The sequence below is a fragment of the Ambystoma mexicanum genome, chromosome 1p (assembly GCF_040938575.1).
Source record: "Ambystoma mexicanum isolate Mex_15411 chromosome 1p, UKY_AmexF1_1, whole genome shotgun sequence".
Taxonomy (NCBI): Eukaryota; Metazoa; Chordata; class Amphibia; order Caudata; family Ambystomatidae; genus Ambystoma; species Ambystoma mexicanum.
Genome location: NC_090921.1, coordinates 459,449,317 through 459,472,413, shown reverse-complemented (window position 1 = coordinate 459,472,413; position 23,097 = coordinate 459,449,317).

The following is a 23,097-nucleotide window of genomic DNA, read 5'->3' as shown; positions in this document are numbered from 1 at the left end:
GTGCCCCTGGATGCTGGGGGGTGGGGGTGGTGGGAGACATGAGTGGGGGCCTGGTGGAGGGTGCCCCTGGATGCTGGGGGGTGGGGGTGCAGGGGGACATGAGTGGGGGCCTGGTGGGGGCTGCCCATGGTGGCTGGGGGGTGGGGGTGGGTGGGAGACATGAGTGGGGGCCTGGTGGAGGGTGCCCCTGGTGGCTGGGGGTGGTGGGAGACATGAGTGGGGGCCTGGTGGAGGGTGCCCCTGCACTGCTGGGGGGTGGGGGTGGTGGGAGACATGAGTGGGGGCCTGGTGGAGGGTGCTCCCGCACTGCTGGGGGGTGGGGGTGGTGGGAGACATGAGTGTGGGCCTGGTGGAGGGTGCCCCTGGTGGCTGGGGGGTGGGGGTGGTGGGAGACATGGGTGGGGGCCTGGTGGAGGGTGCCCCTGCACTGCTGGGGGGTGGGGGTGGTGGGAGACATGAGTGGGGGCCTGGTGGAGGGTGCCCCTGGATGCTGGGGGGTGGGGGTGGTGGGAGACATGAGTGGGGGCCTGGTGGAGGGTGCCCCTGGATGCTGGGGGGTGGGGGTGGTGGGAGACATGAGTGGGGGCCTGGTGCAGGGTGCCCCTGCACTGCTGGGGGGTGGGGGTGGTGGGAGACATGAGTGTGGGCCTGGTGGAGGGTGCCCCTGGTGGCTGGGGGGTGGGGGTGGTGGGAGACATGGGTGGGGGCCTGGTGGAGGGTGCCCCTGCACTGCTGGGGGGTGGGGGTGGTGGGAGACATGAGTGGGGGCCTGGTGGAGGGTGCCCCCGGATGCTGGGGGGTGGGGGTGGTGGGAGACATGAGTGGGGGCCTGGTGGAGGGTGCCCCTGGATGCTGGGGGGTGGGGGTGCAGGGGGACATGAGTGGGGGCCTGGTGGGGGCTGCCCATGGTGGCTGGGGGGTGGGGGTGGGTGGGAGACATGAGTGGGGGCCTGGTGGAGGGTGCCCCTGGTGGCTGGGGGGTGGGGGTGGTGGGAGACATGAGTGGGGGCCTGGTGGAGGGTGCCCCTGGATGCTGGGGTGTGGGGGTGGTGGGAGACATGAGTGGGGGCCTGGTGGAGTGTGCCCCTGGATGCTGGGGGGTGGGGGTGCAGGGGGACATGAGTGGGGGCCTGGTGGGGGCTGCCCATGGTGGCTGGGGGGTGGGGGTGGGTGGGAGACATGAATGGGGGCCTGGTGGAGGGTGCCCCTGGTGGCTGGGGGGTGGGGGTGGTGGGAGACATGAGTGGGGGCCTGGTGGAGGGTGCCCCTGCACTGCTGGGGGGTGGGGGTGGTGGGAGACATGAGTGGGGGCCTGGTGGAGGGTGCCCCTGCACTGCTGGGGGGTGGGGGTGGTGGGAGACATGAGTGGGGGCCTGGTGGAGGGTGCCCCTGCACTGCTGGGGGTGGGGTGGTGGGAGACATGAGTGGGGGCCTGGTGGAGGGTGCCCCTGCACTGCTGGGGGGTGGGGGTGGTGGGAGACATGAGTGGGGGACTGGTGGAGGGTGCCCCTGGTGGCTGGGGGGTGGGGGTGGTGGGAGACATGGGTGGGGGCCTGGTGGAGGGTGCCCCTGCAATGCTCGGGGGTGGGGGTGGTGGGAGACATGAGTGGGGGCCTGGTGGAGGGTTCTCCTGGATGCTGGGGGGTGGGGGTGGTGGGAGACATGAGTGGGGGCCTGGTGGAGGGTGCCCCTGGATGCTGCGGGGTGGGGGTGGTGGGAGACATGAGTGGGGGCCTGGTGGAGGGTGCCCCTGCACTGCTGGGGGGTGGGGGTGGTGGGAGACATGAGTGGGGGCCTGGTGGAGGGTGCCCCTGGATGCTGGGGGGTGGGGTGGTGGGAGACATGAGTGGGGGCCTGGTGGAGAGTGCCCCTGGATGCTGGGGGGTGGGGGTGCAGGGGGACATGAGTGGGGGCCTGGTGCAGGGTGCCCCTGCACTGCTGGGGGGTGGGGGTGGTGGGAGTCATGAGTGTGGGCCTGGTGGAGGGTGCCCCTGGTGGCTGGGGGGTGGGGGTGGTGGGAGACATGGGTGGGGGCCTGGTGGAGGGTGCCCCTGCACTGCTGGGGGGTGGGGGTGGTGGGAGACATGAGTGGGGGCCTGGTGGAGGGTGCCCCTGGATGCTGGGGGGTGGGGGTGGTGGGAGACATGAGTGGGGGCCTGGTGGAGGGTGCCCCTGGATGCTGGGGCGTGGGGGTGCAGGGGACATGAGTGGGGGCCTGGTGGGGTTACCCATGGTGGCTGGGGGGTGGGGGTGGGTGGGAGACATGAGTGGGGGCCTGGTGGAGGGTGCCCCTGGTGGCTGGGGGGTGGGGGTGGTGGGAGACATGAGTGGGGGCCTGGTGGAGGGTGCCCCTGGATGCTGGGGGGTGGGGGTGGTGGGAGACATGAGTGGGGGCCTGGTGGAGGGTGCCCCTGGATGCTGGGGGGTGGGGGTGCAGGGGGACATGAGTGGGGGCCTGGTGGGGGCTGCCCATGGTGGCTGGGGGGTGGGGGTGGGTGGGAGACATGAGTGGGGGCCTGGTGGAGGGTGCCCCTGGTGGCTGGGGGGTGGGGGTGGTGGGAGACATGAGTGGGGGCCTGGTGGAGGGTGCCCCTGGATGCTGGGGGGTGGGGGTGGTGGGAGACATGAGTGGGGGCCTGGTGGAGGGTGCCCCTGGATGCTGGGGGGTGGGGGTGCAGGGGGACATGAGTGGGGGCCTGGTGGGGGCTGCCCATGGTGGCTGGGGGGTGGGGGTGGGTGGGAGACATGAGTGGGGGCCTGGTGGAGGGTGCCCCTGGTTGCTGGGGGGTGTGGGTGGTGGGAGACAAGAGTGGGGGCCTGGTGGAGGGTGCCCCTGCACTGCTGGAGGGTGGGGGGGGAGACATGAGTGGGGGCCTGGTGGAGGGTGCCCCTGGACTGCTGGGGGGTGGGGTGGTGGGAGACATGAGTGGGGGCCTGGTGGAGGGTGCCCCTGGTGGCTGGGGGGTGGGGGTGGTGGGAGACATGGGTGGGGGCCTGGTGGAGGGTGCCCCTGCACTGCTGGGGGTGGGGGTGGTGGGAGACATGAGTGGGGGCCTGGTGGAGGGTGCCCCTGCACTGCTGGGGGGTGGGGGTGGTGGGAGACATGAGTGGGGGCCTGGTGGAGGGTTCCCCTGCACTGCTGGGGGGTGGGGGTGATAGGGGACATGGGTGGGGGCATAGGGGACATGGGTGGGGGCCTGGTGGAGGGTGCCCCTGGTGGCTGGGGGGTGGGGGTGGTGGGAGACATGAGTGGGGGCCTGGTGGAGGCTGCCCCTGCACTGCTGGGGGGTGGGGGTGGTGGGAGACATGCATTGTTGATCAGTAGTGCAAGGTGACATGTGGGTTGGCTGGGGGGCATGCCCATGGTGGATGGGCTGCCTGCGGGACATGAGCAGGGGTGCAGGGTAGTCCCCCATGGTGTGGGCTGCCTGCAGGGGCCGTGGAGGTTGTGGAGCGTACACCTGGGAGGACCCACACGGCCAATTCACGTGTAGTACTCCCCAGAACCCCTGAAATACACATACCCTGCTGAAATCGCGTGTGGAACTTCCCGCGCACCCCTGAAATACACGTACCCTGCTGAAATCGCGTGTGGAACTTCCCGCGCACCCCTGGAATACACGTACCCTGCTGAAATCGCGTGTGGTACTTCCCGCGCACCCATGGAATACACGTACCCTGCTCGCACTGGGCCAATCGCGTGTGGAACTTCCCGCGCACCCCTGAAATACACGTACCCTGCTTGCACGGGGCCAATCGCCTGTGGAACTTCCCGCGCACCCATGGAACACACGTACCCTGCTCGCACTGGGCCAATCACGTGTGGAACTTCCCGCGCACCCCTGAAATACACGTACCCTGCTGAAATCGCGTGTGGAACTTCCCGCGCACCCCTGAAATACACGTACCCTGCTGGAATCGCGTGTGGAACTTCCCGCGCACCCCTGGAATACACATACCCTGCTGAAATCGCGTGTGGTACTTCCCGCGCACCCATGGAATACACGTACCCTGCTCGCACTGGGCCAATCGCGTGTGGAACTTCCCGCGCACCCCTGAAATACACGTACCCTGCTGGAATCGCGTGTGGAACTTCCCGCGCACCCCTGGAATACACGTACCCTGCTGAAATCACGTGTGGAACTTCCCGCGCACCCATGGAATACACGTACCCTGCTTGCACGGGGCCAATCGCGTGTGGAACTTCCCGCGCACCCCTGAAATACACGTTCCCCGCTTGGCGTTTGCTGTTTGCCAGCCCGGTGAACTGGTCCAGGGTTAGCGCAGCCCTTTGCGATGATTTAGCGATTTTGATGGCTTTTCCTTGCGCGAGGGCGTTCTTGGGGGCGTTACTGGCGCTGCTGCAGGGTCGCTGCGATTCTCTGCGCCACGGCTGGTTTGGGAGCCTAAAATCCATGAATACGCTGTGCGCGGAAATCGGTTTTAGCGCACGTGCCTGGCGCAGACAATCGCACGCGGACACTCTGCGCCAGCCGCTTGCGACACTTTTCTGCGAAATTCTATGAATTACCCTGTCAGAGTGTTGCCTTCCACTCTGGAATGCCACCTTAGACTGGAAGGAAGGTTGATTTTCAGAAATAGAGAGGACTCTCCATCACCAGTTTGTTGTCCTAGTGCAATTACTGTCACGACTGGGATTTGATTATTCTGGAAGTGAAATTCTATTTGGTCAGGTTTTTGTTCAACCATGTGACATGTGCCGTTTAAACTAACATGATTGACACTCTGTTTCAATTTTATTGGTCGGTTAGTATGGGTCCAGAGGACCTTGTTTACACAATCTATGAGGGGAGACAACCTACGCAGGATGTCATTCCTTAGTAAACAAGGTGTGTCCTCTGGAGTCACAACTATGACCGGGTGCTTCACCTCGTGTTGCACAATTTTAATGTCCAAATATGCAGTCCCATCGACAGGAATTTCCTTCCCGTCGAAGTTCTGAAGTTGTCCAGGAAGAGGGGTGAGAGGAATTTGGTATTTCTCCCCCTTCCCGAATTCAGTTGATCAAAGGCCCTTTTTGACAGAAGGGTAGCTTGGGATCCAGTGTCCACCAGTGCCAAAATTGTACAATGCCCCTGTATTTGGACCGGGGCATAGAATCTTCCCTCCTTCTCCTCAAGGGGGCAGAGGTAATGTACATTTTTCGACAACTGGTGGGTTAGTTTCTTGGTTTTGGATACTGACAGAAAGGTGATTTGGGCAGGATTCTGTTTGGTGTCTTGGGAATCTTAAAGAAAAAGGTGACAGCTAGATATGGGGGAAGTTATGGGTTCCCCTGGTTCTGATTCTGGGCTCCCCCCTCTTTTTGGAGGCAGTCACCAGGATGGGTTTGAACCAAGGGATTTTCGTGTTGGTGATTCTGGGGTTGGATGATGGACGGTGCTAACTCAGGCCCCACATCTATCCAGTCTGTATTTGTATCCTTTGGGACCCATTTTTCTTTGGGAGGAGTTCCCCCATCCCTGAAGGAGAAGATCCTTTTCCCAGGATCCTCTGAGGATCCCTCTCCTTCAAACTGGAAGATTTGTACCTCCTCCTCAAAATGGGTCTTTTTGGGCTCTTTATTTCTCCTACCCCCCCTCTGTTCCTTGGGTTGCAGACTTTCGGGAGCAGGAGATTTTGGTTCCGGTACCTGGGTTTCCAGGGGCTTTTTACAAGTGGGGAAGGAAGCTTCCTCCAAGGCTTTACACCCCCCTTCCCTTTCTGCCTCCTCCATGGGAACCAGTGGGTTGTCGGGATTCTTCCCCGTCATTGCTCTGGAGCACCAGATCCTGGATTTGAGGCATTCTGAGCAGCCATGCTCATCTGGGGGTTCTGTTGAGCCCTCAGCATGCGACCCAGATCCGGTGCCATGTTCTGGACCTGGTGCTCTAGTTGGGACACCCGCTCTGGCTGGTACGGGGTCCTCATGTCTCCCCGTGGTTGATGCCGGGAAGGGTAGCTATCCCTTCTCCCAAAATACACCGGGTTAGGGAAGTCTGGGTACCCCTCCACCCTTGGCCACCCCTCTCCCAGATTGGGCCGTCTGGGCTCAGGAAAGTGGGGAAAGAAGGATGGTTTGTTTTGGGGGTTGAAATTTGGCGGGTAACTAGGAAAGAAATTTGGTCCGGTATTTGGGGGATTACTGCCCTCCTGGGGGAAGTTAGGGGGGAAGTTACCTGGGTTTCCTGCTGTCTGGTTGGATTCCCCCACCCCTTGGGCTGGAGGAGTCCACATATAACCCAGGATGGGTCTATTCCCCTTGTAGTGTGGGCTGATGTAGTCAGGGGAGTTAGGGGTCCCATTTGTAGGGTTGCCTCCCTGGCTCCCTGTTTGTGATTGGCCTGAGGGCCTTCTGGGTTTGGGGTTGTTTTGATTCTGTGCAGGCAGAAGATTTTTAGGTGCCCCCATCTCCAAATCTAAAATGGGGGCAACCTTCACCTCCACCACTTTAGCAGCAGCAGGGGTGTTAGTTGTTTTGGGGCTTTTGGGATTATTTTATTTCCAACAGCTTCTGCACCTCATAGATGCGCGTTGCTTGTTCAATGACCCAGTCTAGTGATCTTTTCTCTTGTGAAAGTCACTCACTAGCTGGGTCATAATATACTTAGGGAGAGCATGAAAGAAAGTGTTTACAAATTCTTTGCTGTCAGTGCGCACCCTTCTAGTGGTCTGCGCAAAGGCGCGTTTCAACTCCTGAACAACTTCTTGTGGAGCCTGGTCTTCCCCACATTGTAAGTTATAGGCTGCCTTGTGAGCCTCTTGAGGATTCCTGTGAACTGAAAAATGTTTCAGGATGGCCGCCCTACAGGTGGACCATCTGGAATGATTCTGATCCTCCAGCCCCGAAAAGAAATGTCCACTTCACATACTGAATAAAGCTTTGGCTGTCCTTCAGATGGAAAATGTCTATCATCTGTTCAAATAGCTCAAGGTGCTCCCAAACCGAATATTTTGCATTCTTGTGATAGGGGGTGATGACGCTCCTAATTGCTTTTATTTGTTTCAGGGGATCCTTGAGCAAGGCCCTCGTGACTTTGTTGGCTTTCTTAGTTCGGGTCACCCTGGTCCACTCATCCTCTGACTCAGAGGCACTGCTACCAGAGGTGCCTGTCTGGTCTTCTAGGCACTCCCGGATTCTGCGAGCTTGGGAATGGCTGGCAGAATGTGGGGGCCTAGTTTCTTGGGTCCTGTGGCGCTCAGAAGAGTCTTCTGACTCTTCCTTGCTCCCAGGATTGGCTGAGTACACCCCCCCCACTGTCCTAGCTGGGAAGAGGTTTTTAATATACTCTTAGTGGGCCTACCCTCATGGAATTCCCCACTAAATTTGACTGTCTGATCTCTGGACAAGTGGTATTTCTGAGGATCCATTTCTCTGATTCTCCCCTCATTGGAGTCTCCCTGATCAGAGAAGATGGCCCTAGCACTTGGGAACCCATACAGTGATGCCCGCCCATCCATTTCTGGGAGGCACTGACCTATGAGCCCCATATTCCTCATTGGGTTGAAGTCTGCCATTCCTGTGGCCCTTGGCTCATGTGAGCCAGTGGACATGGGGATGGCAGAGTCCATGGAGTTGAACAGATGAAAGTCTCTGGCACCAGGGTTCCTAAGGTTATGCTCAGGTATTTCCCTCTCCCAGCGGACCTCATCTCTCTCAGCCCCTACTCCCTGTTGATATGCAAGGACCTGACCCTTTTGTTCTTCTATCAAGGACTTACTAGTCTCTATTATTTGTTCATACATAGCTACCTGTCTATGGAGCCTGTCATTTTTCTCACAGAGAGCCTCATTGTCTCTCGGTGCTTCCTGTGTAATTTTGGAGTATTGGGCCAATTTCTGCTGCAGGAGGGTTACCTCCTGAGTCCTATCCTTACTGGCCTGGTCATTCTTTGCTAGAGCATCTTCCGCCCTCCTGGCGTGCTCTAACAGTTTTTCGTAGTCCCTTTTGAGCTCACCTAGTCCCTGAAGGACCAGGTGGTTTTCTTCCATCTTGGTTTTTAAATAACTGACCTCCTGGCCTAAGGTGTCCCTTTCCTGAATCAGAGTACCCCTCTGTGCAGCCAGGTCGACCCTTTGTTTTTTGAGTGCACCAGATTTCTGGCGCTCTTCATAAAATTCTGTCTGGGAGTCAAGGTCTTTCAGAATTAATTTATTATTTTCCTCTTTTACTTGGTCTAGACGGTTTTGCAGGGTGACTACCTGCTCTGCACAGGCTCTATTAAAATTTAATTGCTGTTCCAGTTTTTGTTGGCTCTGTAGTAGAGAGTCCAAACTTTCTTGGCACTCTTTTTGCAGCGCCAATACTTTGGTATCCTGCTCTATCTTCTCTTGCTGCAGGATATCCAGATCTGCTTTTACTTTTATCAGGTACTGTCTGGTTTTATTCTCTGGTTCTTGGCTCTTTTGTAGCCTTTGCTCTGCAGAGTCCAAATCAGTTTGGGTTTTTTCTAATGATTGTACTTCCCTATTTGCCAGATCTAGGTTTTGGCATATTTCTCCTGTATTGCTCCAATATGGAGGTACAGATATGCCACTATTTTGGCAATTTTACATTGCTCTTCTTTTACCCTAAGGGCCATGCCCAGTTCACTAAGTGCCATGTGTAATGGACCCTGATCCTGCCATATATCTAATCCTGTGGCAGTGGCTTGTTCTTTGATTTCCTGCAACCAAACATTCTGATCCTGCTCTGTCCATTCACCCCTGACAAATAATTTGTGCAGTAGGTGTTCTTTTGCCATATTAATTTCTACTGGGGTCGCCATTCCGTAAATATTAATTTCCTTTCTGACTTACAGGAGTTATTTTATTTTTGCAGAACAGACCAACTCCTTAGAGCGTTCCTATTGAAGGGTGTTTTTACAGTGTAACACAGTGAGGTAGCCCAACAGGGTTTATGTACCCTGTCAGTTAGCACGCTGTATTAGACTGTCACAAGTGGTATGTCTAATTCAGAAATCTCGTGACGAGCCCCCAATCTGTAAATGATTTCAATCCGGCACTTCACTTAAGTCAATGCCTAGCGTGTAATGCACAACTGAAATCCTTATTTATTTTGTAGCTAACAGTTATTTTATTCTGAACGATGTACCACTCATATCACGGTCCTCTCTTGGAACCCCCCGGTCACATTGAACCAGGAATCAGGCTAGTTTGCAAAGTTAAAATATTTATTTATGTAGTTCACAATATAATCACACTATGTTTAATGGCTATACAATAATCACCAGTGGGTGAGGTAACAATAAGCAATCTCTTTAATCACAAGGAGTAATAATGAGCAAACAATTCAGCACTGAAATAATATTTTTGTGGGTGTTCAAATCAAATAGCAGTGTGGTTACTATTTCCCCCTGCACCCCTCAACCCACCAACAAGCAATGTAAAGAGATAGGAGGAGAGAGAACAGGTTTCAGGAATGCAGAATTCAAACCAAATGTCAATCCCCATTTCCCCCCAGCAAACACAAGAGAGAAACAGAAATGATTGGCAAACTGTCAAAATGGTTTTAAAAGTTATCTGAGAATGAAATGGGTAAAACACTAAATATGGGCTAAATTGCTGAAATTGTTTAAATTCTAATGGGAGCCACTTTATATGGTTGCAGACAAACACTAGCAATGATTTGACACTAATAAGCAATGTGCAAACTTAAAATTGAGGTCGGGTGCAATCAGAAGCTGTTTTGCACGTGTAATGTTTTGCCAAAATGAAAATTTGCGACAAACTTTTCGTAATCGCGATCGCAGGAGAACTATATGGATTTGAGATGCGGTTTCTGGTTCTAGCTGAGGATGTTAGCTGCAAGCAGAAGTTGAAATTTTGTTTTTAGCATATACATTGAGAAAGTTATGGACGTTTTAGTGGAGGTCATTTTTCTGAGATAGGCGCAAAAATGAGAAAACAGGGATGCGCTTTCAAAAGACAAACAGGATTTCTTTACACTAGGGGATGACTATGAAGAAGCAAATACCACACGGAAGCACAGCCACTGGACCAGGGCGCCACTGGATCCGGGCGACTGCCTGCCGAGGAGCTTGCCTTCTTCAGATTAAATATATGAGCGCAAAGATATTTAACAATACTAGTACTGAAGGAGATAGCAGGGATAATATAGAGAGTTCAGGCAAATCAAAAAGAATCCTAACAATGCAGGTTCTGAATACAAGATCGGATGGATTTAGATAGGGATAGACTATGTATAGTACATATGCTAGTTACACAGTCCGATACTATGGATACTCACTATATATGTTTTGAACAGAACCGTCAGGAATTCTGGTCTGTCAAGATTTCTGGATAGGAATTCTGCTGGGCACACCAGACTGGACAGGCTGCTGGGCACACCGGACTGGACTGGGTCTGCAATGGCTCTAGTCACAGCTATCTGGTCACAGCACGGCACATCATGGCACAGCACAGCACAGCACAACTGGATTGGATCTTTTGGTTCTGGTAATAATTCTTTTAGCAGGAAAGAAGTTACAGCACAGCCAGGCTGTTTCTTTTGTTCCCCTTTAGTTTTAGGGAATTCTTTCTGGCTCTGGAAATTCAAGGACTAGTTGAAAATGGTTCAACTAATGGAATGGGCCTTTCTGCTTGCCAAGTTTCTGGAGTCAGGAGCAGGGAATATGGATGTATCTGCTACAGGGTGCTTTGCCAGGATCAGGATAGTGGGTGAATCTGTGTGCCCTTCTAAGTCCTCAGCTTTCTCTTTTTATGCATATGATAAGGGGGTGTGTATGTTGGATTATCCTAAGCGCGCCCCTTTTCCCGGCTATTAGAAATAGTCTCCTCTCTCCCTTGATTGGAGGAGAAAACAGGGTGTCACCATGATGATGTGGGTTTATGAGTCAGAGAATCCTCCTCTTGGCTTTTGAACATAAAATCTACTTTTTGTACAATACAAATTTACAAGTGTGCAATCTTTCTAACAATAACATATATAAATTACATATACTGTGGAGCAGATCCTATTCCAAGCCCCGTCGCTGTAGGATCTTGGGTCTGCTTTTGACAGAAATTCGCCCTTTTTTGTCCGGAACACATGGTCCAATTTCGGAGCAAATTCCCACAAATGTGCACATTGTATATGGGCATAAGCATGTGAAGTTTCATGCTTTTGACATAATTACATTTGGTATAAAACCATAATTTCCACTGTTACTTCCCAGAACCTAGCACCGAGTTCTGGAGCCTCTTAAAATAAAATATGCAGCCAAAAGTTAAATTCACAATTCTGGGGTTTACATATTTGTCACAATTTTCCACAGTAAATTATCAATCTTTTTAAAAATGTACTTTTTGTCCTTGTGAATCAACAAATGGTTGTCTGTCCCCGCCTCCTTCTCCTTCTGGCAGCTCATAAGCAATCTTCGCCCCCTTCCTTCTGGGAGAGGCCGTTTATGACTCTTCACACTCTGCATATCCTTTCAGCCAGAGAAAGTCCATTGACCTCTTCTGCTGCAGGTCAAGTTCTCCTCCCACTGCTTAATCATCACATGGGTGTGAGTTCCTTGTGGAGAGATAGGCCTGGCCTTTGTGAGGGAAATCTGTGGAACTAGTTTGAGCCTTTATGTAAATGTCATTCTGCTACATTTTTTTACTTGGTTTAAAACAAACTTGCAATTTTCAAAACAAGCAGCGAGAACACTTATTCCAGCTTCTAAAACATGGGATTTGAATAGTTACAACCTAGGTTACTCTTATTAACAGGTCACTTAGTTTTCAGACATTAGATTTCAATGGTACAAGTTAAAATCCTTATGATTCAAGCTACTGACAGCTGTTATACAGGCGGCCACTGGTACTGCGCCCAGATTTTGACAGATCCCACAGGCAGGCACCTTGGCTGTGGATGTTTTTATGACAATTTCAGCTTTTCAGGATACTGCAATTTCACAATGATTTCTTGAATTCAGTAAATTGTGATACCCAGCAAGAATATTGGATGTTTGTTGGTGTTTTGTACCAGCATTCTGCAGTTTCAGCAACCAAGAAAAAGATTTGAAAACAATATTTCGTAATTCTTTCAGCAAGCACTGCTTTTCCCTATGTGCTCCATTTTTACTTGTTGTGCAGCCCAGTGACATGTTTCAGGAGTGCGCTCTCCGTTCCACCACTGACAACATGCATGGTAGATTTGGCAGCCATTTTTTCATGATGCAAAGCGTGATTTCCATAGGTTTTGGCGTGCATAGGGGTTTTGTGGCCATTTTGATAATTCTGGCACCATCAGCACACAGTGATGCCGCAGGCCAGAGCATAAGTGGGTTAATATATCCAACAGGATGCATGCAATAGCACAGGGATAATTGGGACATTCCCAGGCTGTGCAGGTTTGCATACAGGGGGCTTCAAGATGGTTGTCTAGATCAATAGATCGCCTGTGCAGGAGCACAGTACACAGCAATGGGTATGCAGTGATAAAATTGCGGCAAAAATGTCGCCAGTCCAAAAAATCGCGGCAAAAATGCAGTGGTTTGACCCGTTAAAGGTGTACCCCATTACACCATTTAAGGGGAGCGGGGGTTGCGGGGATGTCCCTAGCTCCCCTTAAATGGTATAATGCGTCCAGTGGTTGTGGGGGTGTCCCCCGCATCCTTTACATGGATTGGCGGCAGCAAAACCACAGCCTTTTTGCTGCGATATTTTGTGTCCACAGCCATTTTTGCTGCAATTTTAACACATGGAACTCAACAATGCCAGCCAGTGTCTCGCGAGCCACAGGGTGAGGGAGCTAGCTGACCAGTTATCGTCCTCCCATGAAGCCATGGCCAGGGCCATTCACCTCACCATAGAACTTCTCTAGGTAAATATGCAGGGGAGTTCATTGTCTGCTGCCCTTACTGAGGGGTCTTTGGCAAGCACCCCACATAGACGCTCACAGTGCCATACATCACATGCACCCAAGCCTGCAAAGGGAAAAAGAGGAAGCGCTAGTGGCTGATGTTGTTGGGGATGAGGTGTGGGGTGGGTGATGGTGTGGGGCTGGGGTGTGGGGTGGGTGATGATATTGGGTCTGGGGTGTGGCTGGGTGATGGTGTTGCAGCTGGGGTGTCCTTGTTGAGATCATTAAACACTGTTGAATCATGATTATTTGAACAGTTTTTATTCTATTGTGTCGATACATGTGCATTCAGTGCAAGTATGGGGTGTATGTGTGCAAAGTCAAAATAAATTGTCCATGAGGTCCAGACGGACCATTGGTCCTTCTCTCACTCCCCTATGTATGTTCTGTGGGACACTGTATTCACCTGCAAAGTCTTCCTCATCTGAGCCGGGGGGGAATGGTTCTCATCAGAAGGCAATTATTTGTTCCTTCGTATGCACTAGTTGTGCAACATTGCGCATATGACTACTATTTTCCCCACTTTTTCAGGGATGTATATGAGACCACCGCCTGTGTGGTGAAGGCAGCTGAATCTGGGGTTCAGCAAGCCAAATGTGCACTCAATGCATGACCTGGTCCTCCTCTCAGCCTCATTATGGGCAGCCTCCTGTGGTGTACCAGGGTTCCTCACAGTTGTCATCGGCCATGGTAACTGCGAATAGCCAGCGTCACCTGCAAAACATGAATGGACTGTGTGAGACATGGCGGTGTGTGGGTCTGGTAGCAGGTTTTGGGTCCTGATGTGATTTTCACCAATGTGCTAAACTTAGTACATGTGTAGGGTGCACCTTTTATGCATTGCGGTGGATGGGATTTGGCCAACATGGTACACTTGCAGACATTCACATTGTGGGAGTTGTCAGTCTTTATGTATATGGCATTGTGATGTCATCACCATGCATTCATCACCAATGATGTGGCAGTAGTCCTTGTACGAACCATGGCCATGGTTTCATGGGTTTGATAGCTGCCCTGATTGTGTTATGCTGCTTTGCATGCCAGGATGTCCTGTGTCATCACATGAGTTCAGTCTGTGTCCTGGGGCAGGGCAGTCATGGTTCATCGCATGTTCTGTGCATTTCTGTTGTGGCTTCATGGAAATTGTAGTTGTGTCACATTGCTTCCGATTACGTACCTCATGTGGTTGACACTGTGATTGGGGTTGACTACTGCTTACCCGTAAGCCAGGTAAGCTGTCCTCTGGGTGTGTTCATGTATGCTGGTAGAGTGCTGTTCTTCAATAACATGGCATCATGTGTGGAACCAGGATATCAGGCGCAGCTGTGACTGATTGTGAGTTCCGCCTCACATGTCATTTGTACATTCATGGAGTGGTACTGTTTCCTGTTCTGGTATGCCTGTTCCATTCCCTGGGGGACACCAATGCCACGTGTGCAGTCCAATGCCACTATGGTGTCAAGGGAATGGGCAATTGTGTAGAGATGTGCCTTTGCTGCATGCACCTGCGCCTGGTTGATGGGCATGGAGTGTGCTGACTGGCATGCCTCATGGGCTCATCGATCCAGGACTTGGTCCCGCACCTTTGGGTAAGTGGGCTGGGACATCCCATGCAGTGCTCCAACAGTGTTTTGGAACATGCCTGTGGCACAGAAGTGTAGGATGGACACAAGCTTCAGAAGTGAGAAGATGGCAGTTCTGATTGCAATGGCTATCTGCAGAGCGTCCTGGATCTGGGTGCGCAGGTCTCTGATGGTGAGACTGTCCAGATGATAGAGGGTCACTAACTGGCTGTCAGGCAGTGTCTGTGGGGGTGAGTGGTCATGTGGTATGGGTGCCCTCTGCAGCACACGTCTCCTGCATCTTGGTGGTGCCTGTCTCCTTCCCTGCTGTGGTTTTGCATGCTGCTGTAGCTGTCCATGTATAGCAGTAGGTTGTGGATCCCATAATCGCTGTCTGCTTCTGGCTGCATGTTGCTTGGATGTGTGTCTGGGGAAGGTGTGGCCCTTTTCTGTTCCTCCTGAGTGGATCTGGTGCACCTCTGCCTTGAGTCCAGTCACCTCTGTCTGCATTGTGCTGTATTTTGGGGTGAATTTCCTCCAATATTTGGAGGTAATTCCGCTGATTTTGGACTTGTAATTAGGCGGAAATGGGTTTTCTATTTTTGGAGGCAATTCCATCTGCATAATTAGCCCCAGCTCTAACTCTGCCGATTCTTGGAAGTCAGAATTTGGCATAGTGGTAAAGTTGGCGGTAACACATTTACTGCCAATTAGACCACTTACTGCCATACTTGTAATGATGACCTATATAGTATAGAAGCCCTTCTTCTACTTCAGAGTTTTCTGGCTCAGTCTTCTAATTGATGTCCGTGCACCTCAAACTATATTGGGTCCCAGCCTCTAATATTCAGCTTTAGTCAGCTATATCCAGGCTGACTGTCTTCATGGGTTTATTTAGTTACTTTGGCAGTAGCTGCTTTTCTGTAAGACTTTTTGCGCTATGCTCTACTTCTTTTCAGTAGCATTTCTTCTTCTTGGTCTTCTTAACATGCTTTTTTCCATGGGCCTTGACTTCTCTTAATGCTGTCTCAGAACTACAAAATAACTGAAATAACTTTGAAGCTAAAGGTTACCAACTTGTATCTATCTTTTTCTAATGAAAAATGGTTTTACAATGGCTCTTGTGGACTTCAGAATATTGCTCCAGCAAATAGAAGTTGTAAAAAGCAGATAAAATATGCCAATTAGCTGGGATTCCAAATCTGCCTGGCATTTCCCATTTAGTGACATTGGATGTTATGTCACTTTATACATGTAGAATCCAATAACAAGGAATATCAGCAATAAAGCACTTTTTAAGTGCCAGCCCCTAGCATACTGACACAATCAAACATGATAATAAAGATGTTAACCTTCTGCTTGATAAAGGGATAATTTAGTGTTACGTGGAGGGGCACTCCTATTTCTTATATTGAAAAGTGATAGATTTATATGTTGATTAGAGTTCATGTATTTATATAGAATGAGATTCAAGCTTTTCTGGTGCAAAAGGTTATCGTCTCCTGGCCCTTGGAGAACTAATTAGAACAAAATGCCCATATAACCTATTGTTACAAACAGGCAACCCCTATGCACTCTAATGGGGTCAATAAGACCTCCTATTTTTTATGGCTAACATAAAGACACATAACTTACATTTTCATTTGTTGATATATTTCTTTAAAGGAGATGTCCTCCGTTGCACCAGTCCAAGACACTGTACAACTGTTCTCCAATTCTCATAAAATATTTACTTCAATTACAAACATAACCTCAAACACAACATTTAATGTTGATGGTTCCAATTCACCATCAAAACAGTATGGCCAGAGTTACTTCAAATTAACAGATTTTCATAAAACAGTGCTCCAATAGTTTTTATATTCTAAGACAACCAGATTTCTTTCTCTTGATACATTAGTGTGACCATGAGTGGTCCTAGTCAGAGTCCAAACGTTCAATTTTTAGTCTACGCGTTTCGGATATGATATCCTTCCTCAGGGCTTGTTCAACACTGACGTACAGTTGGTACATTGATTCAATTTCATCTGTGTGTCTGAAAACAGTAACAGTGATCTCAGTTTTAGTGTGGTTGGTACGACTAAATCCAAACTTTAGTTCTTTAAAATTATTCCTATTTAACTAACCTTCTGGGATTCTTGCTTCAGTAGCAGTGCAACACTTGATTCTGGAGTCTATTTTCACAATACTCTTCACTTTTCTCAATATAGAATAACCTACATGAAAAAATAATAACCATCACTTTCAGGAATTAACCCGAGAACATTTAGCCCAGATTAGGCCACATGGGAGGTTTTTGGAGTATATGTACCTGGACGTGAACACAGCAATATCCAGCCAACGGCATTCACCTTGTGATTCACCAACTCTGGCACGAGTGGTAGCAATAGTTTGCAGTCTGTCACCGCAGGATCAACCTATGGGACATAAGTGGTGCCTCTTAAATGGATGTAACATTGATAACTCTTATCTCATAGCCCGTGTGGGCTAATTTGTCTAGAAACCTACTTCAGTAATCATACCGAGCTGGTTATAAACTAAGCTCGGTGTATGCCAATCGTAATGGCTTTCATCTATATAGGCGGGATTTGAGGGCAGTAATGTAGTATCACTTCATACTTGCCATGATCCACACTCAAAGATACCCCAATACCGTATTACTGGTTAGACAACAGCAGCATTTTTAAAGCGTCTAGCTCACCTGCGGGAATCATATCACGATAGGTTTTGTATCTTTAGTTCTACTCGAAAGGAGTTTCTGAGGTACAAAATCTAACTATATCAGGCAGGTCACAAAACGCATTTGGGCACGCTTACCTTACATATGAGTTCTGTGGATTGTCCTTGGCATGCAGCGCTGGACAGCCAAAGCCGTCCCGTCATGCAACGCCAGTAGATAAACATTTGGTGGTCATGGACACTGTGTGCATGCGCTCAGATGTCCATGATGCCGTTTGTCGGCCATCTTGCTAGTGGATGTATAAAAATTCCAGCGGTTTACGTCCCATGAGTTTCATAATCAAATTTGCATATCAATTCGATGTCCCTTTTGAATGTGCAAATTGGTATATTGCGAGAAGGTGGGGAGGGGGAAAGAAGGACAGTCATTAACACCGTCCTTATGTCCCCACCTGTCGCAGCAATTTCAAGGCACTAAAGACCATAGGTGAGTAGTGGTAAATTGAAGCACTGGCAATTCTCACAGGTAACGAACACACACACTCACACTCTCACAGGTAACAACTGTCACACTGTATCAATCTAGACCCCCAGGCCCATCTTTACTTTCGAGGAGGACCTATCCAGCTTGCTAGCTAACAATATAAAAGACTCATCACAACTAATAATAGTGTACTGAGGAGACCCCCGGCCGGCCCATAGAGTCGGGGTTTGCTCCGCAGTACTTTAAGATGAGATAGCTGCACCTTTGAGATGGATGGGAGTGCAGGTATATTACTCCAACACCAATCAATAAGGACAACTCAATGGTTTGGCAAAGGGCAGTCCGTTTAATGACAAGTAGAAAAAAACAGGGGAACATGGAAATCAACAGTGATGCGATAGCCCGTCTCACTTCAAGTCCCTCGAACTTCATACAAACAGTAACATTTATACTCAAAAATCGTCATCATCGACGTGTAACACTCAAAAGTTAACAAGCAGTTTTATTGGTTAGGAAAAGGTAACTTTACTATAGGTACTATATCTGTATATGGTAACGGAGTGAGAGGATTGGATAAACACTATCACGTGGGCGTCTAAGGCCTTCCTTCTAACATTACTATTGTGGATGTCATTAAGAGTACGACGTCCCCTTGGTTCTGCTATCTATAGGACCCTAGATTATTTGGTCCATTGTGATTGGGTTAGCTTCAACCCCATGCATTAATTTCCACTTTACTTAGCAGCACGCAGAATGGTCAGCCAGGTGCAGGGTGCCCCCAAGACTCTCACAGCCTTCCTTCAATCCATCATTACTTTAGTGGCTATGTGTCAATTAGTTGGCTGTGGTCGGCCTTGAAACTGTGTCTTCTTGTCAGGAAAAGTTATGATATCTCTGTCTGGGCGGCTGCCAAGCGTAGGTGTAAAACCGTGCTCCTTCTCGCTCGGATGGTCACGTGCTACTCACACTGTGAATCTGTCGAGTTTCCCTCAATTTGTGCATTTAGTTCTTATTCAGCTTGCCACCTGCCTACGCCTCCTTCTCTCGACCTTACTGAGATAGGCTATTCTGTTCTTAAGTTTCGATTCCGCAAAGCTACTGTTCGCTCCTTCTATTGGTCCGACCTTGACTCTTCCTGGCTCAAGTTGCCTCTGCTGAGTTTCGATTCAGCCATCTCTTCTCGTTTTAGCTGGAATACGAATCCTGTCCTGTTTGGCCTCTAGTAACCTGAGTTGATTCTGCTTTTGTGTAAAGTGGACTCGCACTTATATAATGTGCTTCGTTGAGGTAGATATGTATAGGTGGCGCTTGCTGCGGTCTATCTTCTACTAAGCATAGCAAGCCACACTGTTTTCTTAGCCTTCTTGCGGTTTCAAGCATATGTGCAGGCGTTAGCTGGTTGAATGACTTCATCCTGCTTTACATCTTAAACTTCTTTATATTTAATAATAATAATAATAATAATAATTTGGCACTTATATAGCGCTACGAACCCTCAGGTATCTGAGCGCTGCTTATTATTACCCACGGTGTGTGGTGCTCATTTATCGACCTCGGAAGGATGAAAGGCTGAGTTGGGCCCGCCGGGATTCAAACCTGCGTTAGCAGGCTCTGCACGGATGTCAAAGCGAGCGCTCTACTCGCTATGCCACTTGACCGGCTACATCGTCTCTTCTTCTAGGTTCACGATATCCTTATTCATGACATTTCGTCTCTTGTGTCATCTTTGGGTTGTCTTATCTTCTACCTGAAAGTCTGTCTGGGCCTTCGTGACGTCACCATTCGTCTTCAATTAAGGCCTTTTGGGTTTCTTCCGGGACAGTGTTTAGGCTATCTTCATTTCGTCTTATTTGTTGGTAGAGTTTTCTCAATGGATACCTTACTGTCCATGGTTTTCTAGGTATCGGTATTTCGACAGGTGTTGTTCTCCTGATAGGCCTGGGCAGAGTCCTACTGCGGCTCTCTGCTGGTTTATTTGCTCATCATACGTCACATATTTTGGTGTGACCGTTCCTGGTACTTCAAAATGGGCGATGGGAGTGCAGGCTTTATCTGGGATCTTCTCTACACTCCCCCCTCTGGGCGATGCATCAACCACTTCCGATTCCTCCTTTTGATTAATCTTACTTGGTTCCTCTGTATTCATCTTTTCTTCATCATCTGGGTTCATTCCTTCTTCATCTTCTGGGTTTGTACATGATGGTTTGAAGTGTCTCTTTGGAGTCCGTATTTGTATTACTCCTTTCAGGCTTCCTGCTGTTTTTACATGTTCGTCTTTATTCCATGTCATTAATTGGCATTGTCCATTTGGGCTGCAGTAAATCCATTTTCCCTTATAATTTCTGCCTTTTCAGGGGTAAAGAAATGTTGTACCTTCTGGTGCCTGCTCGCTGGCCTTCACAAAGTCTCTAATTTCATCATCAGTTAGATCTCTAGGCTTCAATCATGATCTTCATCCCTATAGTTTTCTTCACAGTTTTCTGGCATTGTGAGAATATTACCTTGATGACACAAAATCCTAGTAATCCCAGTAATATCATCAATAGCAGGGCTCCCAGAAACTTGAATATGTCTGCATCCATTGTGGGACCCAGGAGAATAGTGATCCAAACCAGTTGTCATCATCAACTTCGTCAGTTTCGTCGATCATCTGGTTCTGTAGCTTCGTCAGCATTCCATTGGCTTCTGTTAGAGTTCCATTTTCTTCGTTGTGAGAAGGTATAAATGTGCAACCCGATTCTCCGATTTTTGCACAAACGCCTCCATCCATAGCTGTGATCATGTCAAGCACATATCTGTTCTGGAGAGTCATCAGTCGGATTGCTCTTAATTCTTCCTTAATCGCATTGAATCCTTTTATGGTCGTGTTGATTGTCTGTAGTTATCTGCAACCATTTAGTATTCACTCGAACTTGGATTCTTGGCATGAAGATCGTTGTGAACACTGACTGATGAGGTGAGGCTGAACAGCCTCTGTTCATATGGGATTGCATGAAATGCTTCTTCTGATTTAGCAGAGAAGTAGTTTTCTCACTTCATTCGAGTTATCAGTTCCACAGATCTCCTTTTCCTTAAGTGAGTATCTGCTTTCGGGAAACTGTCAATGTTGAGGTCGCTTTTTTGGATCATTAATGCTGGAACATGGGCATTCACTATTGTGCATATGCCTCCCCAGTTTTTTGGCAGTCTGATATATGCTTTGGGTCCGCATGCCAAATAATGGTCCATAATTACTGCGGTTCCGTAATCCACTCCTGGAGCATCAAAAATTCGTCCAGAGTTCTGATTATCTCCCATATTTCTTGCGCCATTGTTCCTGAAGCACAATTTTGGGTTTTCTAGTGGCACTATCTGCAAGGGTCCTCCTCTGTCTTCGACCAATGACAACAGTTTTGCGAGCTTTGGCCATACTGGTTTGCACAGTCTTTGTGAGTTCTCAATTGCTTCCTTGCAGGGTCCAAGGACCATCCATGCTCAGCATATCACTACTCCTTGCTCCCATCCATTTGGTGAAAGTACTGTTCCTCAAATCTGCATTTTGGCCTCTGTTTTTCCAGATTTGAGCCTCTTCTGGAGTTTTCCCTTGGACATTCAGTCTCGGGTGCACTTCCCATTTTGTTCCTGCTTCTTTAACTTCAGGTTTCTCGTACCTGATCACGTGATTCCTAGTATGAGCTCTATTTCTCGTCTTAATGTCCTGAATGTAATCATCTTCATCGGGATAAGCTGTTTCAGTTGCCCATATTAATGAGGCGTCTCTTCCCATGAACTGGCCTCTGGTCTTGCACATTGCTACGTGTGAGAGACAGTGTGCTGTCGGCACATCAATTTCTACAGCTACAAAGATCTTGGACTTCCCCCCTGCTGTACGGTAGAAGTGCACAAACAAAGCATTCCCCTTCTGAATTTCGTCTTCCAACTTCTTTTATGTGTTGGTACCAAATGTTTTCCCAGATGTGCTGTGCAGTCCAGGTAGTCGTTTAGTTCATTGTCATCTTCATGCACGCGTCTCTTAAGGTTTTCCTGTAGTTCGCTATAACTACATCTCTGAATGCCTCTGTAAGGATTTGTCTTGCTGGAGGATTCTCAGGTATCCTGGTCCATGGTGCAGGTCTCTTCAACTGCACCATTTGAGTGGACAGGAGTCTGGCAGCTCTTTCCTGGTCCTCATGCATCTTTTCTCTGCTGCGCGCAAATGCCCATGCCAACCAGCTTGACACTGGTCCGATATATGGATATATTGTAGACCTGGTACTTGTCCCTTGAACATGTGTGAACATGTGTGCTTGGCAATACAGTCTCTGCTGTTTTGTTCTTCATTTCTTCATTTCCTCTTGTAGTTTCCCCGCTCTGGCAATGAGTCTACTATCAGCTGTGTTCGTGCAGAGAGTTTCTCTGAGGTGGCTCCTATTTTCTTAAGGGTTTCTGATATGACTGCTTCTGTTGGTCTTTCTCTTAATTCTTCTTGTTTTCTAACACTGTCTTCTGTGAAGGTTTTTATGGCAGGCAGTCTCATCTTCTCTGCTGCTTTCGTTTGTGGTTCTACGGTCATTGATACTAGACCTGTTTCATGTGCATTCAGTGTGTGTGCGTGTAGTTGTCAGGGTTTTTCCTTCATTCATTTCATGCCGACCCTGTCTCCGGCTTTCCTGCTCATTCGGTACCACAAGTGTGTGTGTATCACTATTAATCACGTTCATTTCAAGTTCATTTACTCTACCGTCAGATCTCCTAGGGACTGGAATGACTATATGAGGTCTGGGTGCTTTTGTGGGTTTCATGCGTGTATCATCAGGTGGGTGTACTGAAATTGGAACGCTTCGTGCACCAATAGAGAATGCAGTTCTGATTGTTAATGACAGTAAAATAATGATAAATACGATGCATAAGTACATTATGGTTCTATACGTTAGGCGACAGCATTTCCTTCCAGAGAAGCAAGGGTGCCTCTCTGCTTGTGGAAGGACCAGGTTGCTGTTCTGGGCCCCCATCTCGATCATTCGACAAAAATGTCACTGTTATTATTTCCTTAACCAATATTGTCTTTAGAATACTGCGTTCATGCGTGTTAGGTGTTCCACAAGTGTCCCGCCTCTCGCGGGCGACGAATTGTCTCTTCGTTCAGGATACAGTTCCTTTACTATACTATGGGAATAATCAAAATAAATAACACTTCAATGAGTCCTCTTTACTGTGCATGTTCAAAATAGGTGAGCTCCCAATCCACCCCCCTGATTTGCTTCAATCCTGAGGGCATGGTGTATGTTGGTCAGATACGAAGAGTAAGAGGGCGCTAGAGGGCCAACCAAGATGGCCGCATCTTAGTGAGCTCCCGCCCGGCCAGATATCAATCCTGCATCATCCTTCATTTTTCGGAATTCTGCTGCCCTGACCTGAGTTCGCCCAGGCTAACCAGATGCTACCACTCCCTCCTGCATAATTTGGAGAAGAATCAGAGTTCCAGCGACCCCTAACGTGGTGGCCCAAGCCTGTAGCCCAAGACATCCGAGTGGGCCCAT